The sequence below is a fragment of the Schistocerca nitens genome, chromosome 8 (assembly GCF_023898315.1).
Source record: "Schistocerca nitens isolate TAMUIC-IGC-003100 chromosome 8, iqSchNite1.1, whole genome shotgun sequence".
In the NCBI taxonomy this organism is placed as follows: domain Eukaryota; kingdom Metazoa; phylum Arthropoda; class Insecta; order Orthoptera; family Acrididae; genus Schistocerca; species Schistocerca nitens.
The window spans coordinates 549,011,345-549,025,122 of NC_064621.1; the positions used below are offsets into that span (position 1 = coordinate 549,011,345).

The 13,778-nt window shown below is 40.7% G+C and overlaps 1 protein-coding gene across 1 annotated transcript in view; it reads right to left on the minus strand.

Moving 5' to 3' along the window:
• LOC126198597 (odorant receptor coreceptor-like) overlaps positions 1 to 13,778 on the minus strand; it is a 247,733-nt gene that overhangs the window by 189,974 nt on the left and 43,981 nt on the right. The gene's annotated exons all lie outside the window — the stretch shown is intronic.

Sequence of the window (13,778 nt, forward strand, 5' to 3'; positions counted from 1 at the left end):
TCAAAAAACGGTAATGAGGCGTCCTGTGAAGCAATGAAACTACAATCAGAGGCACTGACGACTAGAAATGAATATGTGGATCTTATTCATGAATAAAACTGCGACTCAAACAAGTACCAAAAAATGATTGATGCAAACAAGGAACTACGGCATTTGCGGACAGGTACAAATACGAGCTCTCTGCACATCACGTGAATCAAAACAAAATGCAGACTCAGTAGGCATAAATACTATATATAAATGGACGAGTGAAAACTTCGAGATCAAAAGATGTCATAATATTAAAAGTATAGCTGAAAATGAATTTCTCATAACTGGCGATTCCATGTTGAAAAATGTCATAGTGCCAACATGTGAAGTTGAAGACGACGCAGGAATTAGGTCCCATCAGCTCAGTAACTATTTTATAAAATAGTACAAATTCAAGAGAGAACATCGAAAAATAAGCGAACAAAAATTACAATGCCATTTTCATCCATGTTGGAACTAATTCCCTCCAAGGATACAGCGAAGAGGAAATTATCAAAGAATCAAAAAATATAATCTGATCAGCCAGAAAAATTTACCCTGCTTCCAGGATAGTGATCAGCGGAATCGTAAACGTGAGGTCGGTGAGTGACAGTTATATTGATCAAATGAATTGCCGAATTAATGAGTGTTGTGACAGACTAGGTGCTTTAGACTCAAATAAGTTATTGATCAAGGAAGGTCTAGCCAAGGATGGACTGTATATATCTAAATATACTAGGATCGATGACCTTCAGCAAAATTTTTATGGATATTTGTAAAATCATTAGAACTAAGGGAAACTAATATTTACTGGGTGGTATGTAAAAAAAAGCCTTTTAGCTGAATAGAAAACTGCTAAAGAGTGACTATGAAAATGTATGCTTAATACTATTAAAACAAGCGAAAATTCTTATTTGGTTCTTCTTTTTTTTGTCATCAGTCTACTGACTGGTTTGATGCAGCCCGCCACGAATTCCTTTCCTGTGCTAACCTCTTCATCTCAGAGTAGCACTTGCAACCTACGTCCTCAATTATTTGCTTAACGTATTTCAATCTCTGTCTTCCTCTACAGTTTTTGCCCTCTACAGCTCTCTCTTGTACCATGGAAGTCATTACCTCATGTCTTATCAGATGTCCTATCATCCAGTTCCTTCTCCTTATCAGTGTTTTCCACATATTCCTTTCCTCTCCGATTCTGCATAGAACCTCCTCATTCCTTACCTTATCAGTCCACCTAATTTTCAACATTCGTCTATAGCACCACATCTCAAAGGCTTCGATTCTCTTCTGTTCCGGTTTTCCCACAGTCCATGTTTCACTACCATACAATGCAGTACTCCAGACGTACATCCTCAGAAATTTCTTCCTCAAATTAAGGCCGGTATTTGATATTAGTAGAATTCTCTTGGCCAGAAATGCCTTTTTTGCCATAGCGAGTCTGCTTTTGATGTCCTTCTTGCTCCGTCCGTCATTGGTTATTTTACTGCCTAGGTAGCAGAATTCCTTAACTTCATTGACTTCGTGACCATCAATCCTGATGTTAAGTTTCTCGCTGTTCTCATTTCTACTACTTCTCATTACCTTCGTCTTTCTCCGATTTATTCTCAAACCATACTGTGTACTCATTAGACTGTTCATTCCGTTCAGCAGATCATTTAATTCTTCTTCACTTTCACTCAGGATAGCAATGTCATCAGCGAATCGTATCATTGATATCCTTTCACCTTGTATTTTAATTCCACTCCTGAACCTTTCTTTTATTTCCATCATTGCTTCCTCGATGTACAGATTGAAGAGTAGGGGCGAAAGGCTACAGCCTTGTCTTACACCCTTCTTAATACGAGCAATTCGTTCTTGATCGTCATCTCTTATTATTCCCTCTTGATTGTTGTACATATTGTGTATGACCCGTCTCTCCATATAGCTTACCTCTACTTTTTTCAGAATCCTGAACAGCTGGTACCATTTTATATTGTCGAACGCTTTTTCCAAGTCGACAAATCCTATGAAAGTGTCCTGATTTTTCATTAGTCTTGCTTCCATTATTAGCCGTAACGTCAGGCCTCTCTCGTCCCTTTACTTTTCGTAAAGCCAAACTGATCGTCACCTAGCGCATTCCCAATTTTCTTTTCCAATCTTCTGTATATTATTCTTGTAAGCAGCTTCGATGCATGAGCTGTTAAGCTGATTGTGCGATAATTCTCGCACTTGTCACCTCTTGCCGTCTTCGGAATTGTGTGGATGATGCTTTTCCAAAAGTCAGATGGTATGTCGCCAGACTCATATATTCTACACACCAACGTGAATAGTCGTTTTGTTGCCACTTCCCCCAATGATTTTAGAAATTCTGATGGAATGTTATCTATCCCTTCTGCCTTATTTGACCGTAAGTCCTCCAAAGCTGTTTTAAATTCCGATTCTAATACTGGATCCCCTATCTCTTCTAAATCGACTCCTGTTTCTTCTTCTATCACATCAGACAAATCTTCACCCTCATAGAGGCTTTCAATGTATTCTTTCCACCTATCTGCTGTCTCCTCTGCATTTAACAGTGGAATTCCCGTTGCACGCTTAATGTTACCACCGTTGCTTTGAATGTCACCAAAGGTTGTTTTGACTTTCCTGTATGCTGAGTCTGTCCTTCCGACAATCATATCTTTTTCGATGTCTTCACATTTTTCCTGCAGCCATTTCGTCTTAGCTTCCCTGCACTTACTGTTTATTTCATTCCTCAGCGACTTGTATTTCTGTATTCCTGATTTTCCCGGAACATGTTTGTGCTTCCTCCTTTCATCAATCAACTGAAGTATTTCTTCTGTTACCCATGGTTTCTTCGCAGCTACCTTCTTTGTACCTATGTTTTCCTTCCCAACTTCTGTGATGGCCCTTTTTAGAGATGTCCATTCCTCTTCAACTGTACTGCCTACTTCGCTATTCCTTACTGCTGTATCTATAGCGTTAGAGAACTTCAAACGTATCTCGTCATTCCTTAGTACTTCCGTATCCCACTTCTTTGCGTATTGATTCTTCCTGACTAATGTCTTGAACTTCAGCCTACTCTTCATCACTACTATATTGTGATCTGAGTCTATATCTGCTCCTGGGTACGCCTTACAATCCAGTATCTGATTTCGGAATCTCTGTCCGACCATGATGTAATTTAATTGAAATCTTCCCATATCTCCTGGCCTTTTCCAAGTATACCTCCTCCTCTTGTGATTCTCGAACATGGTATTCGCTATTACTAGCTGAAACTTATTACAGAACTCAATTAGTCTTTCTCCTCTTTCATTCCTTGTCCCAAGGCCATACTCTCCTGTACCTTTTCTTCTACTCCTTCCCCTACAACTGCATTCCAGTCGCCCATGACTATTAGATTTTCGTCCTCCTTTACATACTGCATTACCCTTTCAATATCCTCATACACTTTCTCTATCTGTTCATCTTCAGCTTGCGACGTCGGCATGTATACCTGAACTATCGTTGTCGGTGTTGATCTGCTGTCGATTCTGATTAGAACAAACCGGTCACTGAACTGTTCACAGTAACACACCCTCAGCCCTACCGTCCTATTCATAACGAATCCTACACCTGTTATACCATTTTCTGCTGCTGTTGATATTACCCGATACTCATCTGACCAGAAATCCATTTCTTCCTTCCACTTCACTTCACTGACCCCTTCTATATCTATTTGGTTCACTGAAATATAAATGGCTTAAATTATAAAACTTCCAGCAGCCTAAGCTACAAACTTGATGGGTTAGAAATTCTTCTCTCAGAATGAAAAAACATACAAACTATTTGTTTAAATGAACACTGCCTTAGATCTAATACAATAAATATTTCAAATAAAATTAAAAATTTCAATGTTGCAAGCAGCTAGTGCAGGGAGACTCATTCGCAACATGTGCTCTGCACAGCCGAGAGCATCATGTCGACAATTATTTAAAGACCAGAAATATTAACTGTCCCCTCTTTAAACATCTTTGAGGTGGTTCAGCATGTTACAGCGACATTGTAACAAAATGCTGCGCATATGGCTATGATACAGAAAAAGTGTAACAAATTTTCCCATGTTCAAAATGTTTGTCGTATTTCACTGACAATGGTAGTCATGCTAACATACAGTAGAAAGAACAATGCTAAACAGACCAAGGAGTAAGAGTTGACACAAAAAAGAGCCATTCAGAACTGACTTAGCATTCTGACACAATAAGCTGACAGTTTATATGCCATAACTTGACAATGGGTTACAGCTACTGGATATTAAAATTGTACTATAACACCAGAAGCAGATGGGTGTGCGTGTGATAACTTGATTATTAGTGTGAACTACGGGATTGCAAATGGTAATCTTGGTTACATATGAGCATCAAACAAATTTGCAACAAATGACTCACTACATCACCATGTTACAGCAAAATTGTAACAAATCGTGTTATGTTACCAAAAAATTGTAACAGAATTTTCCATGCATCACTATATAGTACCAAAATTGTAACAAATTGCCCTCTGTTCCAAATGTTTGACATCTTCTGATAATGCTAAAATGCTGATGCACAGTGGATACTACATGACACTTCGCCTGCACATCAGCATTTAACAAAAATTGTAACAATAACTACTATAATCATTGTTTTCCAGAAATATTATACACAATTGCCCCTTATATCTTCATGTTACAGCAAACTTGTAACATAATGCCTCATACATTTAAATATTACTGCAAAATTTTAAGGAACTACCATATACATTGCCATGTTACAGCAAAATTAAGTAATTTACTCCCCCATACATTACTACTGATACATAAAATTATAGCAAGTTTTCCTTGTTGCACCAAAATTGTAACAATCTGCATCATATACTGGTATTTTACAGAAAAATTGTGTTGTTGTAGGAAAATTGCAAAAATTTACCCAATGCGGTGTTATTCTACAGAAATACTGTAACATATTTTTCTCCTCATAGCAAAAGTGTAACAAATCGTCCCATACATTGTCATGTTATGCCAGATTTGTATCAAATGGTACCTTAAACCGTCAAGTTACTGAAAATGAAACGAATTGCACCACTCATCACCATTTACAGCAAAAATTGTAATGAAGTACCACATACATTGCTATGGTACAGCTAATTTGTGAATTAATTACCCCTGTTATGGCAAAATTTTGACAAAAATTTCCCCTTGCATCGAAATGTTACAGCAAAATTGTACAGCTGATCCATGCATTTCCACCTAAGAAAAAAGAGACTTGCTCTGGCCAGTTGCAACTTATTCCCACAAGCAAAAGTGATTAGTCAGCCACTATAGACTTGCCGACACCAGTAAGTCAAGACATGTTACAACAAGTAAAATAGTTTGTCAAATTGATGATATCACAGGTGTGGTCACTTGTCACACCCCATTTGCTGTGACGTAGTAGTGACATCATGTGCAGGTCACTGACCATGACCACGCAACATTGCAATACAAAATGGCAGCTACAATCTGATTGGTTAATTATTTTAATGACTGGTAAAATAATGTGCTGATTATCATGTGATGGAGAAAAGGACAGTGCACATGTGATGTCATAAAGATGACATAATAAAGGTGACACAGCTTGTAACATGATGCCATGGACCTAATTGTTTTGCTTCTTATGTAAAAGGTCTTGATTTTCTGGTATGGACATGTCTCAGTTTGCTCACTAACTGCATATGCCTGTTACAGGTAGACATAACTTGTTACAACAAGTCTCAAACTGCTTGTGTAGCAAAGTGTGGGGTAAGTTGTTACAATTATGTGCAACAACGGTGATGTATGTAACTAATTTGTTGAAGTTTTGTGTAGCAATGATGGTATATAGAACGATTTGTTAGGTATTCCTTAATGCTTGGGCTATTATTTGGGATCCAACAGATGACACCCACTGTCAGGTTATGGCACATGCAGCCTGTCAGCTTCTTCTGTTAGAATACTATCTGAGACCCAGCAGCTGACAACCACTTGTGGTGTACTGGGGACTCTGTTGGAGATCTGTTGTAACATGTTGATAAATGGGGCAATGTGTGACAATTTTGCTACAATATGGTATATTTACTGGTAATTTACTGTACCATAGCAATGTATGTGTTAATGTGTTACAATTTTTGCGATAACATGGTGATGCAAGGGAAGATTTGTTACCATTTTACTGTAAAAAGATGATGTATGGGATAGAGTGTCATGTAATCTCCACTGTGATAGCATAAGTTCGAATTATTAGCAAAAGATGGCAAATACATTATGCATGTGACAGTATGTTACAATTTTTCTGTAACATGGGTGACTTCTTACAACTTTGTTGAAACATGGTGATTATCTGAAAATTCCATTTGTACTTCAGTAGGTGACACCCATAGATACGCTATGGCACATATAATGATAGGATGGTGTTACAACACAGTTTTAAGATCAAATAGCTGACACCCACTGCCAAGTTGTGGTACCTAAACTATCAGCTTCTGGTGTTAGAATACTATCAGAGATCCATTAGCTGACAGCCACTGGAAAGTTTTGGAACATACACTGTTAGTTTCTAGTGTTACAACATAGTTTTAAGATTCAGTAGGTGGCTACCACTGTCGAGTTATGTACACTGTCAACTTGTGGTGTCAGTCTACTATTTAAACTCTGGATGGCTATTTGTTTGTGTCAGCTATCACTGCCTTGCCTGCTTGGCATTGTAGTTTCCATTGTGGAATAATGTAAGTTAGAATTATCAGCAGAATATGACTAAAGTTTTGTAGAAGTACCAATTTGTTACTATTTTGCTGTAACAAATCGATTTGTACAGCAGTTTGTTACAATTTTGTTGTAACAATGAGTGATTTGTTACAATTTGGCTCTAATATCATGCCATATAGAGCAGTTTGCTACAGTTATGTATGATACTTACATCCAATTCAGAATACTATTCATGATCTTGCAGCTGACATTGTATGAGGCGATTTAATACAATTTTGCAGTAATATGTTCATGTTTTGGGCAAAGTTTCATGCAATCTCCACTTTGCGATAGAAAAAATTACTATTATCACCAGAAGGTGACAAAAATTTTCTACTGGACAGCTGTATTACTGCAGCTTAAAGTTAATACTCTGAAATGGAGTCGCTATAATGTTTAGCTGTCTTTGAAAATTAATTGAAAGTTTGTTTCTTACCTACATGAATATGAATTACTACTGCTCAACGTGTTAGTTCATCGAAATGTCTAGTAGTTTCCTCTGTGTGACAGCATAAGTCAGTCTTAATCATATGTACTTTAGCCCCTAAGTTAGGTGAGTGGTGCCATTTGAGTTTTGATAAATTATAAATGCAGCTCTTTTCTTTATTTAAAATGGTATACAATAATCAAACTATCAACACTGGCAAGTGCATTTCAAGATGTAAGTTAGATCAGCGATAGCGCCATGAGTGTTATGTAATGTTATAGAATAAATATGTATGTACCATAATATATAACATAGGGCATTTTTGATTTCCTTACAATAGGCTTGTTGTATGAAAATAAAACTCAGTGCATTTGGAAGTGTTGCTTAACCTGTAAATTACATCAATAGTGCCAATATGCAAGTCATATATAGATTTTTAAAAATCTGTTAGGACAATTAAGTTATGACAACTATTCCACAAGTGTTATGTATTTCAAATATTTATGTATTTCAATAAATAATATAGACAATTTTATTTTAGTGCAAAGATAAAATTTTCATGTGTAATCAGATGTCTGTAATTATATTGGCATATTATGATAAGTAACCTATGTATATTTTGTTCTTGAAATCCATATGTATTTGATATATAATTTGGTGAAAAGATCACATTTTATAAATATAGAACTTTCCTTTCTGTATGGCACCTTGTCCATCATAGCCTTTGACCATGTTGTCTTGTGTTTACGTTTCACATTTGCCACATCATGAAGTTGGACTTACATATTAAAAATATGCATGGTTAGTTTTGCTAAGGTTTTTGAAAATCTGTCAGCAGAGAAGTATGCTAGCACAGGTAAGTCCAAAATAAAAAGGAATATGAAAGCTACATTAGCCAGTCCATATCATTGAGCAGATTTTTCTTCTGTAAAGCGTAATGCATTAACTTCTTCCCCTCCCCCCTTCTGCTCCCAGAGTTAGTGCTTGGAGAAGTGAAGAATACCTGAAAAAATCTGTATCATATTATGACAGTTTGATCTTTGTACCACCAGTAACATAGCCTCAAGTAGGCTTGAGATAAAAATACCACTATTTTTACATACACTCCTGGAAATTGAAATAAGAACACCGTGAATTCATTGTCCCAGGAAGGGGAAACTTTATTGACACATTCCTGGGGTCAGATACATCACATGATCACACTGACAGAACCACAGGCACATAGACACAGGCAACAGAGCATGCACAATGTCGGCACTAGTACAGTGTATATCCACCTTTCGCAGCAATGCAGGCTGCTATTCTCCCATGGAGACGATCGTATAGATGCTGGATGTAGTCCTGTGGAACGGCTTGCTATGCCATTTCCACCTGGCGCCTCAGTTGGACCAGCGTTCGTGCTGGACGTGCAGACCGCGTGAGACGACGCTTCATCCAGTCCCAAACATGCTCAATGGGGGACAGATCCGGAGATCTTGCTGGCCAGGGTAGTTGACTTACACCTTCTAGAGCACGTTGGGTGGCACGGGATACATGCGGACGTGCGTTGTCCTGTTGGAACAGCAAGTTCCGTTGCCGGTCTAGGAATGGTAGAACGATGGGTTCGATGACGGTTTGGATGTACCGTGCACTATTCAGTGTCCCCTCGACGATCACCAGTGGTGTACGGCCAGTGTAGGAGATCGCTCCCCACACCATGATGCCGGGTGTTGGCCCTGTGTGCCTCGGTCGTATGCAGTCCTGATTGTGGCGCTCACCTGCACGGCGCCAAACACGCATACGACCATCATTGGCACCAAGGCAGAAGCGACTCTCATCGCTGAAGACGACACGTCTCCATTCGTCCCTCCATTCACGCCTGTCGCGACACCACTGGAGGCGGGCTGCACGATGTTGGGGCGTGAGCGGAAGACGGCCTAACGGTGTGCGGGACCGTAGCCCAGCTTCATGGAGACGGTTGCGAATGGTCCTCGCCGATACCCCAGGAGCAACAGTGTCCCTAATTTGCTGGGAAGTGGCGGTGCGGTCCCCTACGGCACTGCGTAGGATCCTACGGTCTTGGCGTGTATCCGTGCGTCGCTGCGGTCCGGTCCCAGGTCGACGGGCACGTGCACCTTCCGCCGACCACTGGCGACAACATCGATGTACTGTGGAGACCTCACGCCCCACGTGTTGAGCAATTCGGCGGTACGTCCACCCGGCCTCCCGCATGCCCACTATATGCCCTCGCTCAAAGTCCGTCAGCTGCACATACGGTTCACGTCCACGCTGTCGCGGCATGCTACCAGTGTTAAAGACTGCGATGGAGCTCCGTATGCCACGGCAAACTGGCTGACACTGACGGCGGCGGTGCACAAATGCTGCGCAGCTAGCGCCATTCGACGGCCAACACCGCGGTTCCTGGTGTGTCCGCTGTGCCGTGCGTGTGATCATTGCTTGTACAGCCCTCTCGCAGTGTCCGGAGCAAGTATGGTGGGTCTGACACACCGGTGTCAATGTGTTCTTTTTTCCATTTCCAGGAGTGTATTTTGATAAACATTACTGACAATTTAGATGGGGAAATGGCGTTGTGGCATTTAATTTGAGAGTCCACAGGCATGTTTTAGGCATTATAGAAGACATGGTAATAGCAATGAGGCATTTGAAAAAAACATGTGTGTGTGTGTGTGTGTGTGTGTGTGCGTGTTTGCTGCTGATGTATTTTTTGATATACGTTTTAGACCCAGGTAAATTGTTTAGATAGCCTTGGCACCATAGTTCAAAATACAAGGGTCAGCTAAAAAGTAATGCCTCCCTTTCTAATTGACCAAAAATTTAAAACACAGCTACATAGGTTGAAAACTACAACACGGAAGATAAATTTATGACTTTTCAGTATAATCTCTATCCATTTTCACAAATACAGCCACCTGCTTTTGATGCCACTGGTGCATAGATATTTTCACGACCTCCTCATCTTCCAAGTGACGAGCTTCTTTTAGCTGCCTGAAAAGCTGGAACTCTGATGGTACCAGGTCAGACAAGAATTTCCATCCAATTTTCACTAACTGTTCCGTGGTGTGATGTCTGGTGTGTAGTCTTGCACTATAATGCAAAAGAAGAACATCCACTACAGCTTTTGTTGGTCTAACTCACTGAAGGAATGCTTCAACCTGTTTGAGGATTCTGGTGTGTTGGACACAATTTACTGTGTATCCCCACTCCAACAGATCAGCCATAATCACACCCCTTGCAACGCGGAATATTATAGGCAACGCTTTCCTTGCCAGTCAAGCAGTTTCTTCTGCTGTGAGCTTCTGTGATGGCATTTCATCGAGTCGTTGATTCTTCTTCAGTTCTGCTCAATAATGTTCATGTATGGGGAGTTTGGTGGCCAGCGGAAGTGTTTAAACTCAGAAGAGTGCTCCTGGAGCCACTTTGTAACAATTCTGGACGTGTGGGATATCGCATAATCCTGCTGGAATTGCTCAAGTCCGTCGGAATGCACAATGTATACTACTGGCCATTATTATTGCTACACCACGAAGATGACGTGCTACAGACGCGAAATTTAACCGACAGGAAGAAGATGCTGTGATATGCAAATGATTAGCTTTTCAGAGCATTCACACAAGGTTGGCGCCGGTGGCGAGACCTAAAACGTCCTGACATGATGAACGTTTCCAAGCGATTTCTCATACACAAACAGCAGTTGACCGGCTTTGCCTGGTGAAACGTTGTTGTGATGCCTCGTGTAAGAAGGAGAAATGTGTACCATTACGTTTCCGACTTTGATAAAGGTCGGAATTTGTAGCCTATCGCGATTGCGGTTTATCGTATCGCGACATTGCTGCTCGCGTTGGTCGAAATCCAATGACTGTTAGCAGAATATGGAATCGGTGGGTTCAGGAGGGTTATACGGAACGCCGTGCTGGATCCCAACGGCCTCGTATCACTAGCAGTCGAGATAACAGGCATATTATCCGCATGGCTATAATGGATCGTGCAGTCAACTCTCGATCCCTGAGTCAACAGATGGGGACGTTTGCAAGACAACAACCATCTGCACGAACAGTTCGACGTCGTTTGCAGCAGTATTGACTATCAGCTTGGAGACCATGGCTGGGGTTACCCTTGACGCTGCATCGTAGACAGGAGCGCCTGCGATGGTGTACTCAACGACGAACCTGGGTGCACGAATGGAAAAACGTCATTTTTTCGGATGAATCCAGGTTCTGTTTACAGCATCATAATGGTCGTATCCGTGTTTGGCGACATCGTGGTGAACGCACATTGGAAGCGTGTATTCGTCATCGCCATACTGGTGTATCACCCGGCGTGATGGTATGGGGTGCCATTGGTTACACGTCTCTGCCACCTCTTGTTCGCATTGATGGCACCTTGAACAGTGGACGTTACATTTCAGATGTGTTACGACCCATGGCTCTACCCTTCATCAATCCCTGCGAAACCCTACATTTCAGCAGTGTAATGCATGACCGCATGTCGCAGGTCCTGTATGGGCCTTTCTGGATACAGAAAATGTTCGACTGCTGCCCTGGACAGCATATTCTCCAGATCTCTCACCAATTGAAAAGTCTGGTCAATGGTGGCCGAGCAACTGGCTCATCACAATATGCCAGTCACTACTCTTAATGAACTGCGGTATCGTGTTGATGCTGCATGGACAGCTGTACCTGTACACGCCATCCAAGCTCTGTTTGACTCAATGCCCAGGCGTATCAAGGCCGTTATTACGACCAGAGGTGGTTGTTCTGGGTATTGATTTCTCAGGATCTATGCACCCAAATTGCGTGAAAATGTAATCAAATGTCAGTTCTAGTATAATATATTTGTCCATTGAATACCCGTTTATCATCTGCATTTCTTCTTGGTGTAGCGATTTCAATGGCCAGTAGTGAATATGAATGGATACAGGTGATCAGACAGGACGCTTACATACGTGTCACCTGTAAGAGTCGTATCTAGACGTTTTAGGGGTCCCATATCATTCCAACTGCACACACCCCACACCATTACAGAACCTCCAGCAGTTTGAACAGTCTCCTGCTGACATGCAGGGTCCACGGATTCATGAGGTTGTCTCCATACCCCTATATGTCCGCTCAATACAATTTAAAACAAGAATCTTATGACCAGATAACACGTTTCCAGTCAACAACAGTCCAATGTCGGTATTGACGGGCCCAAGTGAGACGTAAAGCTTTGTGTCATGCAGTTATCAAGGATACATGAGGGGGTCTTCGGTTCTGAAGGACCATATTGATGACGTTTAGTTGAATTGTTCACACGCTGACATTCATTGATGGCCCAGCATTGAAATCTGCAGCAATTTGCGGAAGGATTTAATTTCTGTCACACTGAACAATTCTCTTCAATCGTCGTTGGTCCCATTCTTGCAGGATCTTTCTCCAGCTGCAGCGATGTCAGTGATTTAATGTTTTACCGGATTCCTAATATTCACGGTATACTGGTGGAATGGTCATGTGGGAAAATCCCCATTTAGTCACTCCCTTGGGGATGCTGTGTGCCATCGCTCATACACCGAGTATAACACCACGTTCAACCTCACTTAAATCTTGATAGCGTCCAATTGTAGCAGCAGTAGCCGATCTAACTACTGCGCCAGACACTTGTTGTCTCATATAGGCGGTGCCGACTGCAGTGCCAAATTCTGCCTGTTTACATATCTCTGTATTTGAATGTGCCTGCCTGTATCAGTTTCTTTGGCGCTTCAGTGTAACTTCAAGTAGGCCTGAGACTTAGACTAATAAAAAAGCTGTATTAGGCATTCAATAACATCGATTACATTTCTGTAGTGTAGAACATCATGCATTACCATCTTTTTCCCTAAAACAGTGCTTAGTAAGATAAAACATTACTGAAAAGTATCTAAAAATGTTAGATGATAAAATTTCTGTCTTTGTATTACCAGTAATATAGCCTCATATGGGCCTAAGTTCGAATGCCAATCCCTTTACGTATTTTGACAAATGTTACAGACCATTCAGATGTGAAAATGACATTGTGGCACATAATTTAGGAGTCCAGAGTTATGTTTTAGGGGTCAGCTGAGATTTGGTAATAATCTCATGACGCTTGGTATAAACATTATGTGTGTTGGCGGCTTTTATTGACACACATATTAAAGGTGGAAATACTGTGAGTTATACTCTTTATGTATTATGACAGTCATTTTAGATGTGGAATTAACATTGTGACAATTGACATACCAATTGTGTGGGTGTGTGTGTGTGTGTCTGTGTGTGTGTTTGATCAATATTTCCTGTGGTTTGGATACATTTGAACATTACACCAGTTTACACAGTTCAGACTGTTCAGACACATTGAAACATCTTTCCCAAGGTTGTTCAGATACTTTCGAACATGGTGACATTTTACGAAATCCAGACGATGCTGATGTATTTCTGATAAATGCTAAACATGTGGAAATCCTTTAATACACCCTTTACATATTTTTTTTATTCAGATACTTTTCAACATGACACAAAATTCAGACTATCTGGATTCTTTTGATCATGGATCCGTAATGGTTGCTAGCACAAGTGGGCTACTTTTTCCATATTG